The following is a 13,915-nucleotide window of genomic DNA, read 5'->3' as shown; positions in this document are numbered from 1 at the left end:
CCTTATGTGCTTCTACCTTTGGAGGGCTTTTAGCTGGGCTGTGTTCTGGTTCATTTCTCCAGTGTTTCTTTATGATTTAACCACTGTATATAGTGTGTTATGAGGTCCCTCGCTCTGTTCTTTTTTTTTTTTGCTTCCATGGTTATTGCTGGAGCTCAGTGCCTGCACTATGAATCCACTGTTCCTGGAGGGAATTTTCCCCATTTTGTTGCCCTTATTGTTATGCTTGTAGTAGTTGTTATTGTTGTCACAGCTGTTCTTGTTGTTAGATAGGATAGAAATTGAGAGAGGAGGGGAAGATAGAGAGGAGGTAAGAAAGATAGACGCTTGCAGACCTGCTTCACTACTTGCAAAGCCACCCCCGGCAGGTGGGGAGCTGGGGGCTTGAACCAGGATCCTTAAGCTGGCCCTTCTGCTTTGCACCATTGTCAGGGTCTCTGGCTGGATGATCTCCAGGAGAAAGGTAACATACCGGTTCTTGCTTGCTTGCACAAGAGACGACACGAAGTAAAGACACCGGGGAGACTGCCACATGCTCAGATCTCGTTTATTAGCCAGTGGACATGAGTTAAATAGAAAACCAAACAAAGAGAATTATTGAAATATGTCAGAAATTACAGGTGTCTTAAAGGTCAGCTTGCCCTTATGGTAGGGGGCTGGTATGACAGGAATTGATGAGATACAAGACAGTTATTCTCCATGACACAAGCAACTTAATTAACCAAAGGTATTTGAGAGAAGCATAGGGGTTAAACCAGTAGGGTGAGACAGAGAGAAGATGGATATCAAAAGGCCATATAGTTTGGAATTTCTCTTGTCTGGGGTCTGAGGTGTATGATGGAGTGTGTGATAAGGTGTGTTCTCCTCTGTGATCAGAAGGTAAGGTGACTTTGAGTAAATGAATCTTAAAGTAGTCAGCCATGTGGCCTGCAGTTAACTGGGAGAAGTATTGGGGTTTCTGTGGGCCTGAGAGTCAAGAAGGAAAGAACTAAGTCTGAGTTCCTTCCCTTTGCTCACCTCGGTTGAGAGAGACTCACAAGGGGGTATCTTCTCAGACCTCCATTCAGTTCTTAGTTCTTAGTTCTCCCTAAGCTATATCAAGCTTACACATAGTCCCAACATCTCCTCCTTATTTCTTTAATTAATTAACAATGTCTATGGATCAGTGTCAGCAAGAACATTTATCTCTTCTAAAGGAATACGAGTGTAAGGGTGAACAGAGACCCTCTGCACTGTGACATGAATAATGTCATGTATGCATTTCTTGAGGAATTGAATGAGGCAAGGAGCAATCAGTAATAGGACTGCAACAGCTAGCAAAGGGCCTAGGAGAAGCAGAAGCCAAGCAGTTAAAGGAGAAGAAAGCCAAGAGTTAGTATTGAAAAGGGGAAAGGAATTCTTAATATCACAGCTGAGTTTGTGCAAGGTATCAACATTCTGTTCTACAAATATAATTTCATTTACGAAAGAAACAACATTTTTCTAGACAAAGATCACACTGTTTAGCATAAATGAAGTCGAAACCATGGCGGTTCTGGATTACCACCTTAGCAAGGGAATTTATCTGTCTCTGGAGAGGCTCCAAGCTGTCAGAGGTGAAGTCAAATGGACTGTTGAAGTTGATTTTCAATGAGTCCAGCAGCATAGAGAGATTGTCCCAAAGTCCACCAGCAAGTCTAAGGGGAGCAGTCAGTCGATGCGATGGTCAGGGGAAAAACCACAGCACGTCTGGTCCTCTGGTGGTCGTCAGCGCCAACTGATGAAATTCTTTTCTTCATAGAGGGTCAGCTGTGGAACAAGCAAAACTAGAAGGCAAGGACCAGGTAGAGAAGAATTACCATGAAAATATAGGGTGGTGTTGCACCAAAACACAAACAGAGGAGGTACATACACATTAGAAGTCAAGGTGAGGTTCCTTGAACATCGAGGAACATTGGGAGAAAAGTGAGAGGTCAATAAACATGTAAGAATGAAGTCAGAGCCAATGGATTCTGTATAAAGAGGAACTGAAGTCAGAGGTGGTAGGTCAGCACACCATGTGTGCTTAACTGGCGTTACCGCCCAGTCCCATCTGTGCTTTTCAATCCATTGATCATTCTTGCCTAGATTGACTTGTGTCTAAGTAAGGTACTTAAAGAGTTCACAGTAAAGTAACAGTTGTTTCAATGTTATCTCAATCCCTGAGTTCAAACACAGTGGCTGTTAAAACTCCTTTTGTTCTTTTTCTTCCCTGTAGGTTATGGGAGCCTGAGGGATTTTTAGCTATAAGTAGGTTTTTCAGTTTAATCATACACTCCTGGCCAAGAGATAAAGCAGAGTGGGGGAGAGATAGCACAGTGGTTGTGCAAAGAGACTCTCACGCCCCTAGGATCCAAAGCCCCAAACTCAATTCAGCTGCTCTGACAACAGTCAAAGCCAAGCCAGGCAGCACTACTTGGTCCTGTGATTTTCTAAACAAGTCCCATTTGTACTTTGTGGGTTTTGAGGCAATTATTCATCATGTTATCATCAGGAGAACAATGTAGAAAGGCTCCCCACTAAACAGCCCCACCCCTAGACCACTGGGGTGTAGATCTTCTCCTGAGTTTCCTGGTCAGTTCTCCGTCCCCAGCCCCCTGATGTCAGCACAGGGCCTCCCTACTGTTGCTCCAGCCTCTGAGGAGCAGTAGCAATGGAGACTCACAGTTGTATTTGGTGAGCCTTGGGGGAGTTCTCTTCTCCCTTCAGCAGTCTTTTTGTTGGTAAAAAAGACTGGAAGTGGCTCTTCAACAGGCAAACTTCCAGACTATTACCAGCTGCTCAGTAGTAGATATGGACTTTAGCCTCAGTAATCTCTCCTTAAGCTCCTCTTTGTCCACAAGCTACACATGTTCGCAACAACCAGTAACTTGGTGGGTTCCCAAAGTAGTGCTAGTCTCATCCTTTTGCAGTCTCAGGTGATCTTCTTTGATATTCCTAGTTGACCAGAGAGAAAGGAGAGAAATGCAGCTCCTGATACTCTATAGCCCCACCTCCCAATAAACTCCTCTGTGCTTTTACTGTCCCTTGTCTTTCTAGCTCTATCCAACAAATGAAAAAGGAGGCAGAAAAAGGAGGAAAGAGAAATAGAGAATAGATACAAAATAGAATGTAAACTGCAATATAATGGATTTAAACAGAAACATTTTAATATCACATTAAAGGTATGTTGTCTAAACACTCTAATTATAAGGCAGATAGTAAATCTAGATTAAAATTAAAAGACTTGGGCAGTTCTTCTCTAAAGGACAGCTGATTAACTTTATTTTCCTGTCCTCTGTTCTCACCCTCTTCATCCTTCTAACAAATTCATTATTTATGTAAGAACTACATAAAATAAAAACAAAATTAAAAACTCATTTGTGAACTGCCCCTAAGAAACTTCCTGGTGTATGTATAGCAAGGAAGACACAAAAGACACAAATAGAGAAAAAGTAAGAGTGGAAATGGCATATAATGCCCACAATAAACAAAAGAACATTACCACACCTATCCTCCTATCAGATAAATCCAATCTTTTTTTTTTCTGGGTTAAAATCTGAACTCTGTTATTCTTTTTTAATTAATTTTTTATTTATAAAAAGGAAACATTGACTAAACCATAGGATAAGAGGGGAACAACTCCACATAATTCCCACCACCATAAATCTGTATCCCATCCCCACCCCTGATAGCTTTCCTATTCTTTAACCTTCTGGGAGTATGGACCCAAGGTCATTGTGGGATGCAGAAGGTGGAAGGTCTGGCTTCTGTAATTGCTCCCCTGATGAACATGAGCATTGACAGGTCGATCCATACTCCCAACCTGTCTCTCTCTTTCCCTAGTGGGGAAGGGCTCTGGGGAAGCAGAGCTTCAGGACATACTGGTGGGGTTGTATGTCCAGGGAAGTCTGGTTGGCATCATGCTGGCATCTGGAACCTGGTGGCTGAAAAGAGAGTTAACACACAAAGCCAAACAAATTGTTGAACCATTATGGACCTGAAGGCTGGAATAGTGCAGATGAAGAGTTGGGGGGGGGGGGCCTCCATTTTGTAGATGGCTAGTAGGCATATTTTAGTTATATTCCAAAGGGCCTGTGGCTTGACCAGTTTTTGGTTGTTGTTTTTTTTTTTCCCCTGAGCATGAAATCTGATCTGCATGTGGATCCAAGTTATTGTCTGGGGAGATGATGTCATGGCTGGCAGAAAGACCAGAAAGCTGGATCAGGGAAGAAGTAGCTCCCAAATATGGGAAAGGTGTATAAATATTGTTGACTGTAAACCCCATCGATTTGATGTGATCTGGGGCCCATATTTAGCTTAGGAGCCTATGTGACCTCTGCATCCCTCTATATCTGAACTCACATTCTGTGATGAGTAGGATCATTCCAAGCTGCCCCAATATCAGGACCAATCTTCCTCAGGTGTAGCATATAGAGTATGTTGTCCATCTTCCCTTAGGAGGATGGGACATTCTCTGCCATTGTTGATCCAAGTTGAAGGCAAGTCCTATGGGGACCCACAAAGGGGTCTATTGTGTTGTTCCTAATAGAAATGACTGGTAACAATAGAGAAAGGGATTTATTCAAGGTCTAGGCCCATCATGTTTCTTTGGGAATCTCAGGATTCCCTGATTAGGGCCCCAAAGTCAATTTTGGAGCAAGGAAGTAAAGATCCTTATGTCATAATTATAAAGAAGTCAACTCATTAAATGGACATAATCTTAAATGTTTAGGCACCTAGAAATAGAAACAGAACTTCAAAATATATGAACCAAAAATTTATGTCACTATAAAGAAAAAAAAATCAACAGTTATAGTCAGCAATTTGGTTATTCTTCTTTGAAAAGACAAATAGAATGTCAGCAAAAAAAAATAGGAGATTTAAATGATATTATCAACCAATTTAACCTAATGAATATTTATAAAGCATTCCAGCCCACAACATCAACTTACTATTTTCTTTCATTTATGTTTTAACTATTTTTTAATTATTCTCTTTAGCCAGAGCACTGCTCAGCTCTTTGGCTTATGGTGGTGCTTGGGATTGAGCCCAAGAGCCTCAGAGCCTCAGGTATGGAAGTCTGTGTATAAGCCACTATGATATCTACCCAGCCCATGTCTTCTTTTAAGTTCTTCTCAAAAACTTTTAAAGAATTAAAGTTACAAAAAGCATGTTCTGTAGCTGCAATTATAATCCATTTGAATCTAATTAGAGAATGATTATCTAGAACAGAGCATATTAGAAATTAGCAACAGAAATGTCACTGGGAAATCTAATAAAAAAGTTCTATGTAGCCCAAGGATCAAAACTGAAATCAAAATGGAAATCATTCAGTATACTGAAAAGAACTAAAGTGAAAAACAATATATCAAACTTTGTGTGATATAGCTAAACTAGTTTAGGTAGCAAAATGCACATCATATACCTTCTTTAAAAAGAAGATCTTAAATCGGTGGCCATAAGCCCCAGATTATGGAACAACGAAAAAAAAAAAAAAGTAAAATCACACTAAGCAAATGAGTGGAAACAATAAAGGTAGGGGTAGAAATAATGGAAATCAGAAACAGAATAACCAGTCAACAACAACCAAAAAGCAACAAAATCTCAATATGAGTCTGTGAGAGGATCAATCAAATCAGTAGACTTCTAGCTAGTTTGATCAGGATAAAAAGGAGAGAAGATGTAAATTATGACTGTCAGAAATATTGAGACAAATTACAGATTGTATGGATATCAAAAGAGTAAATGGAATAAAATGAAGGACTTCATGCCCACAAATTCAAAAATTTAGATGAAATGAGCTAATTATTTGAAAAAGGCATTCCACCAAAGCTCACCCTATAAGAAATAAATAGCTTGAATAGTCCTAAAACTATCTATTGGAGATATGAAATTTGTGAATAAAAACTGGCTCCAGATGTTTTGACTGATGATTTTTTTCAAGTATTTAAGGAAATAAATTAATATCAACCCTGCATTCCTGGTATAAGCTCTATTTGGTTATCATGGATTGATTATTTAATATGGCAAATATAATTAAAAATTTTAATTCAGGACATTTGTATAAGTGCTCTACACACATACATACACAGAGGAAGGGAGAGAGGGAGAGAAAGAGAAATGTTTTTGTCTGGTTTTGACATGAGATGTCATGCTGACCTCAAGAAAAGTTCTAGGGAATAGGCGATTCTCTTCTGAAAGAATTTGGTAGAATCAGCTTTGATATAACCAAAGTCATTAGGCTTAATTGGCTAATACTCACACTAACTACCTACAACATTGTTCTGACTATAGGTGATATTAAGAAATCTGATTACCCAAGATAATGGGTTGAAGAATGCCTCTGCTGCATTCCCTGTCTCCATGAAACACTTTGTGTTCACATAGAACAGAGCTGAGAGATTTTGCCCTCTCATTCTCACTTTGGCCAGTTCTCAATAAGTCTCACTTCTCTCCCCAACCTCAAGTGCTATTGTGTTTGACTTCAATTCCATATGAGGTACACACACCTAAGTTGGGTCCTCCAGTAACACTTTCAGAATCATCTCCCAAACATATACCCAAAGTTTGACTCAGATTTGCTTTGAGAAGAATCAGAATAAAGACAGAAATCTGACTGGCAGGTGTAGGAAGAATTCCTTCAAAATTCTGCATTGTCCAGGCAGGGGAAATTTTTGCTCCTTAATATGAACATGGGCTCTAAAGTTAACTCCTATGCACTGAACTGAGAACTCCTCATGGGCTTACATAGCTGCCAAGTGCACTATGTAGTAAATGTCCAGAGGAACATAAACCCAATGGAAATAATGTTATATTGCTGTTGCTTGATTTGACCTTCACAATGCAGTGATCTTATGAACTTGGGTGGAGACATAAGACAGTATCCATACTGTGCATTGGTATTCACATACTTACGGAGTGTTGAAACTTTACTTTAAAAGGGGTTTTGAAGAGCGATGTAGTGCATGAAAGGATTCACAGCAGGGATCTGGGAATGGGTTTAAACAATACAAGGTTTATTAGGGTGAAACAAGTAAAAGGCAAAATAAGCAATTGTCATCAAGGGTTAAGAGTATGCTAGGTCCATAAATACAGTGTATAGTTATCAAAAGTTTAGTCCCATAAAATAACCAATTATCAGCTCTGGTAAAGGTTGCTCATGACTGTAGAGGGGTCTAAAAGTTTAGCAGTTAGCAGAGTCACACATGTTCAGTTCCCAGGAGAAGTAGCCATAGCAGATACCTGGAGCACCTCTGCCAATATGCTTCTGACCAGGAGAAGAAGCAGCAGCCAAAGAGAGTGACCTGCCCCAATTCGGTGCCTTTTATGCATTCCCTTCTCTGTGTGCCACACCTCAGGCAGACATCATTCATATGCTAACAGTCCCAAACTCCTCTTGGGATCACAATACTGAGAATATTTTTCAGTAGTAAAACAAACCAAAAATAAGCAAACCCAAAGTAATAGCAATGAGGACAGTTAAGTCCTTGCAACTTTGAATGATATGGTCCTTGGGTCCATCACATCACATGCCACTTTTATAAATACAGACTCTTATCATACTCAATGGTGAAAAACTGGAAGCATTTCCACTCAGATCAGGTACTAGACACACGGTTGCCCACTATCACCATTAGTGCTGGAAGTTCTTGCCATAGCAATTAGGCAGGAGCAAGGAATTAAAGGGATACAGATTGGAAGAGAAGTCAAACTCTTCCCTATTTGTGGATGACATGATAGTATACATAGAAAAAGCTAAAGAATCCAGCAGGAAACTTTTGGAAATTATCAGGCAATATTGCGAGGTTTCAGGCTACAAAATTAACATACAAAAGTCAGTGACATTCCTCTATGCAAACATTAAGTTAGAAGAAGATGAAATCAAGAAATCAGTTCCTTTTACTATAGCAACAAAAGCAATAAAATATCTAGTAATAAACCTAACCAAAGAACTGAAAGACTTATACACTGAAAATTATGAGTTACTACTTAAGGAAATTGAAAAAGACACAAAGAAGTGGAAAGATATTCTGTGTTCATGTGTTGGAAGAATTAACATTAACAAAATGAATATACTACCCAGAGCCATATACAAATTTAATGCTATTCCCATGAAGATCCCAAGCGCATTTTTAGGAGAATAGAACAAAAGCTACAAATGTTTATCAGGAACCAGAAAAGACCTAGAATTGCCAAAACAATCTTGAGAAGAAAAAACGGAACTGGAGGCATCACACTCCCAGATCTCAAACTGTATTATAGGGCCATTGTCATCAAAACTGCTTGGTACTGGACCATGAATAGACACACTGACCAGTGGAATAGAATTGAGAATCCAGAAGTAAGCCCCCCACACCTATGGACATCTAATGTCTGATAAAGATGCCCAGAATATTAAATGGGGAAAGATGAGTCTCTTCGACAAATGGTGTTGGAAAAAGTGGGTTGAAACATGCAAAAGAATGAAACTGAACCACTGTATTTCACCAAACACAAAAGTAAAGTCTAAATGGATCAAGAACTTGGATGTTAAACCAGAAACTATCAGATAGGTAGAGGAAAATATTGGCAGAACTCTTTTCCATATAAATTTTAAAGACATCTTCAATGAAACTAATCCAATTACAAATAAGACTAAGGCAAGTATAAACCCATGAGAGTATTATCAAATTAAACCACTTCTGCACAGCAAAAGAAACCACTACCCAAACCAAGAGACCCCTCACAGAATGGGAGAAGATCTTTATATGCCATACATCAATCAAGAGTTTAATAACCAAAATATATAAAGAGCTTACCAAACTCAACAAAAAAACAAATGACCCCATTCAAAAGTGGGGAGAGGACATGGATAGAATAGTTACCACAGAAGAGATCCAAAAGGCTGAGAAACACATAAAAAAGTGCTCCAAGTCTTTGATTGTCAGAGAAATACAAATAAAGACAACAATGAGATACCACTTCACTCCTGTGAGAATGTCATAAGTCAGAAAAGGTAACAGCAGCAAATGCTGGAGAGGGTGTGGGGTCAAAGGAACCTTCCTGCACTGCTGGTGGGAATGTAAATTGGTCCAGCCTCTGTGGAGGACAGTCTAGTGAACTCTCAGAAGGCTAGAAATGACCTATCCTATGACTCTGCAATTCCTCTCCTAGGCATATATCCTAAGGAACCCAACACATTCTGTATACTTATGTTTATAGCAGCACATTTTTAAAAATATTTACTTATTATTGAGAAAGATAGGAGGAGATAAATAGTCAGACATCATTCTGGTACATGTGCTGCTGGGGACTGAACTCAGGACCTCATGCTTTCTCTTGTCCAGCACTTTATCCACTGTGTCATATCCCAGACCACACAGCACAATTTGTAATAGCCAAAACCTGGAAGCCATCCAGGTGTCCAACAACAGATGAGTAGCTGAGCAAGTTGTGGTATATATACACAATGGAATACTACTAAGCTATTTAAAATAGTGATTTCACTGTTTTCAGCCCATCTTGGATGGAGCTTGAAGAAATCATGGTAAATGAAATAAGTCAGAAACAGAAAGATGAATATGGGATGATCTCACTTTCAGGCAGAAGTTGAAAAACAAGATCAGATGAGAAAACACAAGTAGAACCTGAACTGGAGTTGGTATGTTCTACCAAAGTAAAAGACTCTGGTGGGGGTGGGAGTGGGGTAGAGTACAGGTCCTGGAAAAAAATGACAGAGGACCTAGTGGGGACTGTATTATTATATGGAAAACTGAGAAATGTTATGCATGTACAAACTATTGTATTTACTGTCCACTGTAAAACATTAAACCCCCTATAAAGAAATTTAAATAAAGAAATAAATACAGAATTTATTTCCTATCCAGTCCTGGCTTGTCATAGTGTGAGGGGATTGAACCTGGGACTTTACTGCCTTAGGCATGAAAGACTTTTGTATAACCCCACATCCATATCCCACCCACACATCCATTGTAACATGTGCAATCAACCAGATGCATCACCACCCGGCCCACACATCCAAATTACAGTTCTTAATCTGGTCAACTCTACAGAAAACCCAGATGAAAAAGCAATCCTGATTCTTCACCTGATTTGAAAAGCCAAGTGATTAGCAAGTATTTCAGATGCCAAATGGGCCATGAATTAGGTCAGAGGGCCAGAGTCCCTATTCAGATTTATTATCCCCACTAGAACAACCCACACCCATGAGCAAGCCTATTTTCTCAGGCGGAAAGTAACTAAGAATCTTTTACTTCTGTAGTTGAAATTTCGAGTCGGTAGGCTTGATTTGAGATCTCTTAGTATCCTGGTACCTGTGCCAGCCCTTGAGATTCAAATGTCATATTCTAGGGTATGACTTGGACTTCCTGGATGTTGAAAACTTCCAGGTGATTTTTGTGATCCATCAAGGGTAAGGAAGCAGGACTTTCTCAGGCTTATCACCTTATGACCACCTGCCACAAGGAGAATTCATGATATAACAAAAAACCAAGGGGATCTTCAACCTGCAGGGTCGCTTTACAAGGTATATAACAATGCCCTAATTTATCTTTAGTAGCAAAATGACTCAATGCACAAAGTTGAGATCAATGTGCAAAATTGCTTTGTTCATCTCCACCCAGATGTTAAATCACACTTGTCAGCACAAAGCTCACTCTTCCTGAACCTGAAATCCATTCCTCTGTATCTCAGTAGCTTTTGTTGCTTGATCTTCTTAGTTGTCCTGTTATTTTTTTCCTTGAGATGAATTTCATAAAAAGATCCTCAGAACCTTTAGGAAGGGGGGAGCATAAATCTTATGAAAATACTATAGATGCAATTCATCAACAGTCTGTGGGATTTCTGCAAATCATTTGTGGAAGAGAATAGTACATAAATCTGATTAAATGAACTTAGATATGTAATTTATCAGCAGGGTCTGATGAATGTGGCTGTCTCATTTTCTAGATGGTGGAGAAATTCCAAGGATTCTTAACAGACCATCCACAGCAATAGTGACAGGGAGAAGGCCAGCATGCTTAAGAGAGGGACAGATGAGATGAAAGGGATTCCCTTTTTAAAAAATTTATTTATTTATTTAAAAAAGGAGACATTAACAAAACAGTAGGATAGGAGGGGTACAACTCCACACAATTCTCACCACCAGATCTCCATACCCCATCCCCTCCCCTGATAGCTTTCCCATTCTTTATCCCTCTGGGAGTATGGACCCAAGGTCATTGTGGGTTGCAGAAGGTGGAAGGTCTGGCTTCTGTAATTGCTTCCCTGCTGAACATGGGCATTGACTGGTCGATCCATACTCCCAGTCTGGATGAAAGGGATTCCTAACATCTTCATGTGACCATTCAGATCTTCCCTCATCTTCCCAAGCCCTTCCAACTCTCTTATAACTCAAGTTAGCTAATAACAAGTGTTAGTGCTATGTGTGGCCCATATAATATCTGATGTACTTATAATAAAAAGAAAATATTTGCTGGGGTGAGAGATGGCTCATCTGGCAGAGTGTGCCCTTTTAAACATACAAAGATTCCAGTTTAAGACTGATCACTGCATAGGAACACCATGCAAAGTGAGAGTTTCATGAGCAGTGGAGTGGTTCTGTGGTGTCTTTCTTTTCCCTCTATTTCCAGAATGCTACTGTCATCCATTTAAAATGCTATGTTCTAGGTGGGTCGGGCGGTGGCGCAGTGGGTTAAGCGCATGTGGCGCAATGCGCAGGGACCAGCGTAAGGATCCCGGTTTGAGCCTCTGGCTCCCCTGCAGGGGTGTCGCTTCACAGGCGGTGGAGCGGGTCTGCAGGTGTCTTTCTCTCCTTCACTGTATTCCCCTCCTCTCTCCATTTCTCTCTGTCCTGTCTAACAATGAACTACATCAACAATGGCAATAATAATAACCACAACGAGGCTACAACAACAAGGGCAACAAAAAAAAGGGGGGGAGGAAATGGCTTCCAGGAGCGGTGGATTCATGGTGCAGGCACCTAGCCCAACAATAACCCTGGAGGGAAAATAAAATAAAATAAAATGCTATGTTCCCTAATTGTTTGTTTGTTTATCAGGGAACTGCTCAGCTCTGGCTTTTAGTGGTGCAAGGAATTGAACTTGGGACTCTGGAGCCCCAGGCATGTGAGTCTCTGCATAACCATTATGCTATCTCTCTAGCCCTTTCCCTGTCTTCTTGGTCTTCTTGCAACTAGGTTTGGTGATGTAACTAAAGTTCTGTCCAATGAGATATTAGAGGGAGTGTTGTGGGACCTGAATAGTATTCTAGTCTCTATCACTCTCATTAAAATAAAACAAATAAGGAGCTGGACAGTAGTATACTCAATTGAGCATATATATCACCATGCACAAAGACCCCTGGTTTCGAGTTCCTCCTGCAGGGGAGAAGCTTCATGAATAATGAAGCAGGTCTATAAGTGTCTGTCTTTCTCTCTTCCTCTCTAACTCCCTTCCCTTCTCAATTTTTCTCTCTGTCCTTTCAATAAGATAGGGAAAAAATGGAGGGGCTGGGTGCACATGTTACAGTGCACAAGGACCTGGGTTTGAGCCCCCAAGTCCCCACCTGCAGAGGAAAAGCTTCATATATGGTGAAGCAGTGTTGCAAGTGTCTCTCTGTCTCTCTCCCTCTCACCCCCTTCCCTCCCAATTTCTGGCTGTCTCTACCAAATAAATAAATATATCTTTTTAAAAGTTGTGTTTGTACCACATTGTTTAATGAATTATAGCTTTTTTAATGTGTATTGCATAATTTCAAAGTTTTTTTTCTGAGAAAATAAAAAATTGCTAACCATCACCTGTGCCTTCAGTGATTAGTAATCTTTTTTACCATAAGCCTCAAGACTGCAAAATATAAACAGTATCTGTGAAGTACAGTAAAATGAAGTATATACATACACATACACATATACATATATTTGCTAGGGAAAGAGTCCCTGGTCTTCCAGTATGTTCCCTGTGCTGTTCAGTTTCTGTAAGCAGAAAACTGTTGTAATCAGAAAAGCACAATTCATGTTCCTCAAAACCATCACTAGCAAGCCCCTAATTCATTGCACACATGTGCGCGCGCACACACACACACACACACACACACACACACACGCCCAACCAGAGAATGAAAAAGGCAAGTACAGGCTCTGTCTTACACATTTACCGTGTCCCAGCACTCAGCATCTAGCAGGACAACCACAGCTACTCAAAGGGCTCCAACTGTCTTAACAGCACCATAAGGGCCATTAGAACGCAGGCTGCATGCACAGAGGACGCTAGCTAGCATTATCACCCATCACCGCCTCTCCTGAGAGCCATTGAGTCTCACACCCTGGGGCTCTGAGAGTCAGTTTCATTAGAGAAAGAGCCAACTTAATTCTGGCCCAGCAGTGAGGAGGTTCTGGATCAAAGACTGTCTTTACCCTCCAGAGCATCTTCAGGCTGACCCCCGGGTGCCTTTCTATCAGGAGAAAGATTGGACCGCCAGGCAGTTATCGACAGAGATGGCAGACAGACATTGATTGGGAGTGTGGAGCAAGTCTCTCATTTCCAAGTGCCAGCTGTGAGCAAATGATGGACAGCTCTCAGTGTGATTTATGTCTGTAGGACCAGGGATTATGGAGAAGTCAATGAAAGGGGTTTGACTGTCTGCAGTGTTCGGCTATCATTAGTCCAAGGAGCCGCTGCCTTTCAGAAGGAGAAAAATAACAGCAAGGCCCAGAAGCAGCCCCTGTCAGATGGGCTTATGATTATGAGATTGTAAAGGCACAATGACTTCTAGTGTGAAGAAACTCTCCCAGAGCCAAACAGTGGTGCACCTGCTTAAGTGGACACATTACAGTGCATAAGGACCTGGGTTCAAAACCCCGGTCCCCACATGCAGGAGGAAAGCTTCACAAGTGGTAAAGCAGTGTTGCAGGTGTCTC

General features: G+C 40.6%; 1 long non-coding RNA gene across 1 annotated transcript in view; it reads right to left on the bottom strand.

Moving 5' to 3' along the window:
• Positions 1 to 542: 542 nt before the first annotated feature.
• The window catches only part of LOC132541810 (uncharacterized), a 56,041-nt gene continuing 42,668 nt past the window's right edge, over positions 543 to 13,915 (bottom strand). Inside the window, exon 3 of the long non-coding RNA XR_009552892.1 lies at positions 543 to 1,805. This is a non-coding gene — a long non-coding RNA (uncharacterized LOC132541810). The remainder of the gene's footprint in view (positions 1,806 to 13,915) is intronic.

This window comes from Erinaceus europaeus, chromosome 1 (genome assembly GCF_950295315.1).
Source record: "Erinaceus europaeus chromosome 1, mEriEur2.1, whole genome shotgun sequence".
Lineage (NCBI taxonomy): Eukaryota > Metazoa > Chordata > Mammalia > Eulipotyphla > Erinaceidae > Erinaceus > Erinaceus europaeus.
Note: the sequence above shows the minus strand (reverse complement) of the source record. Positions and strands in the feature narration are given on the sequence as shown.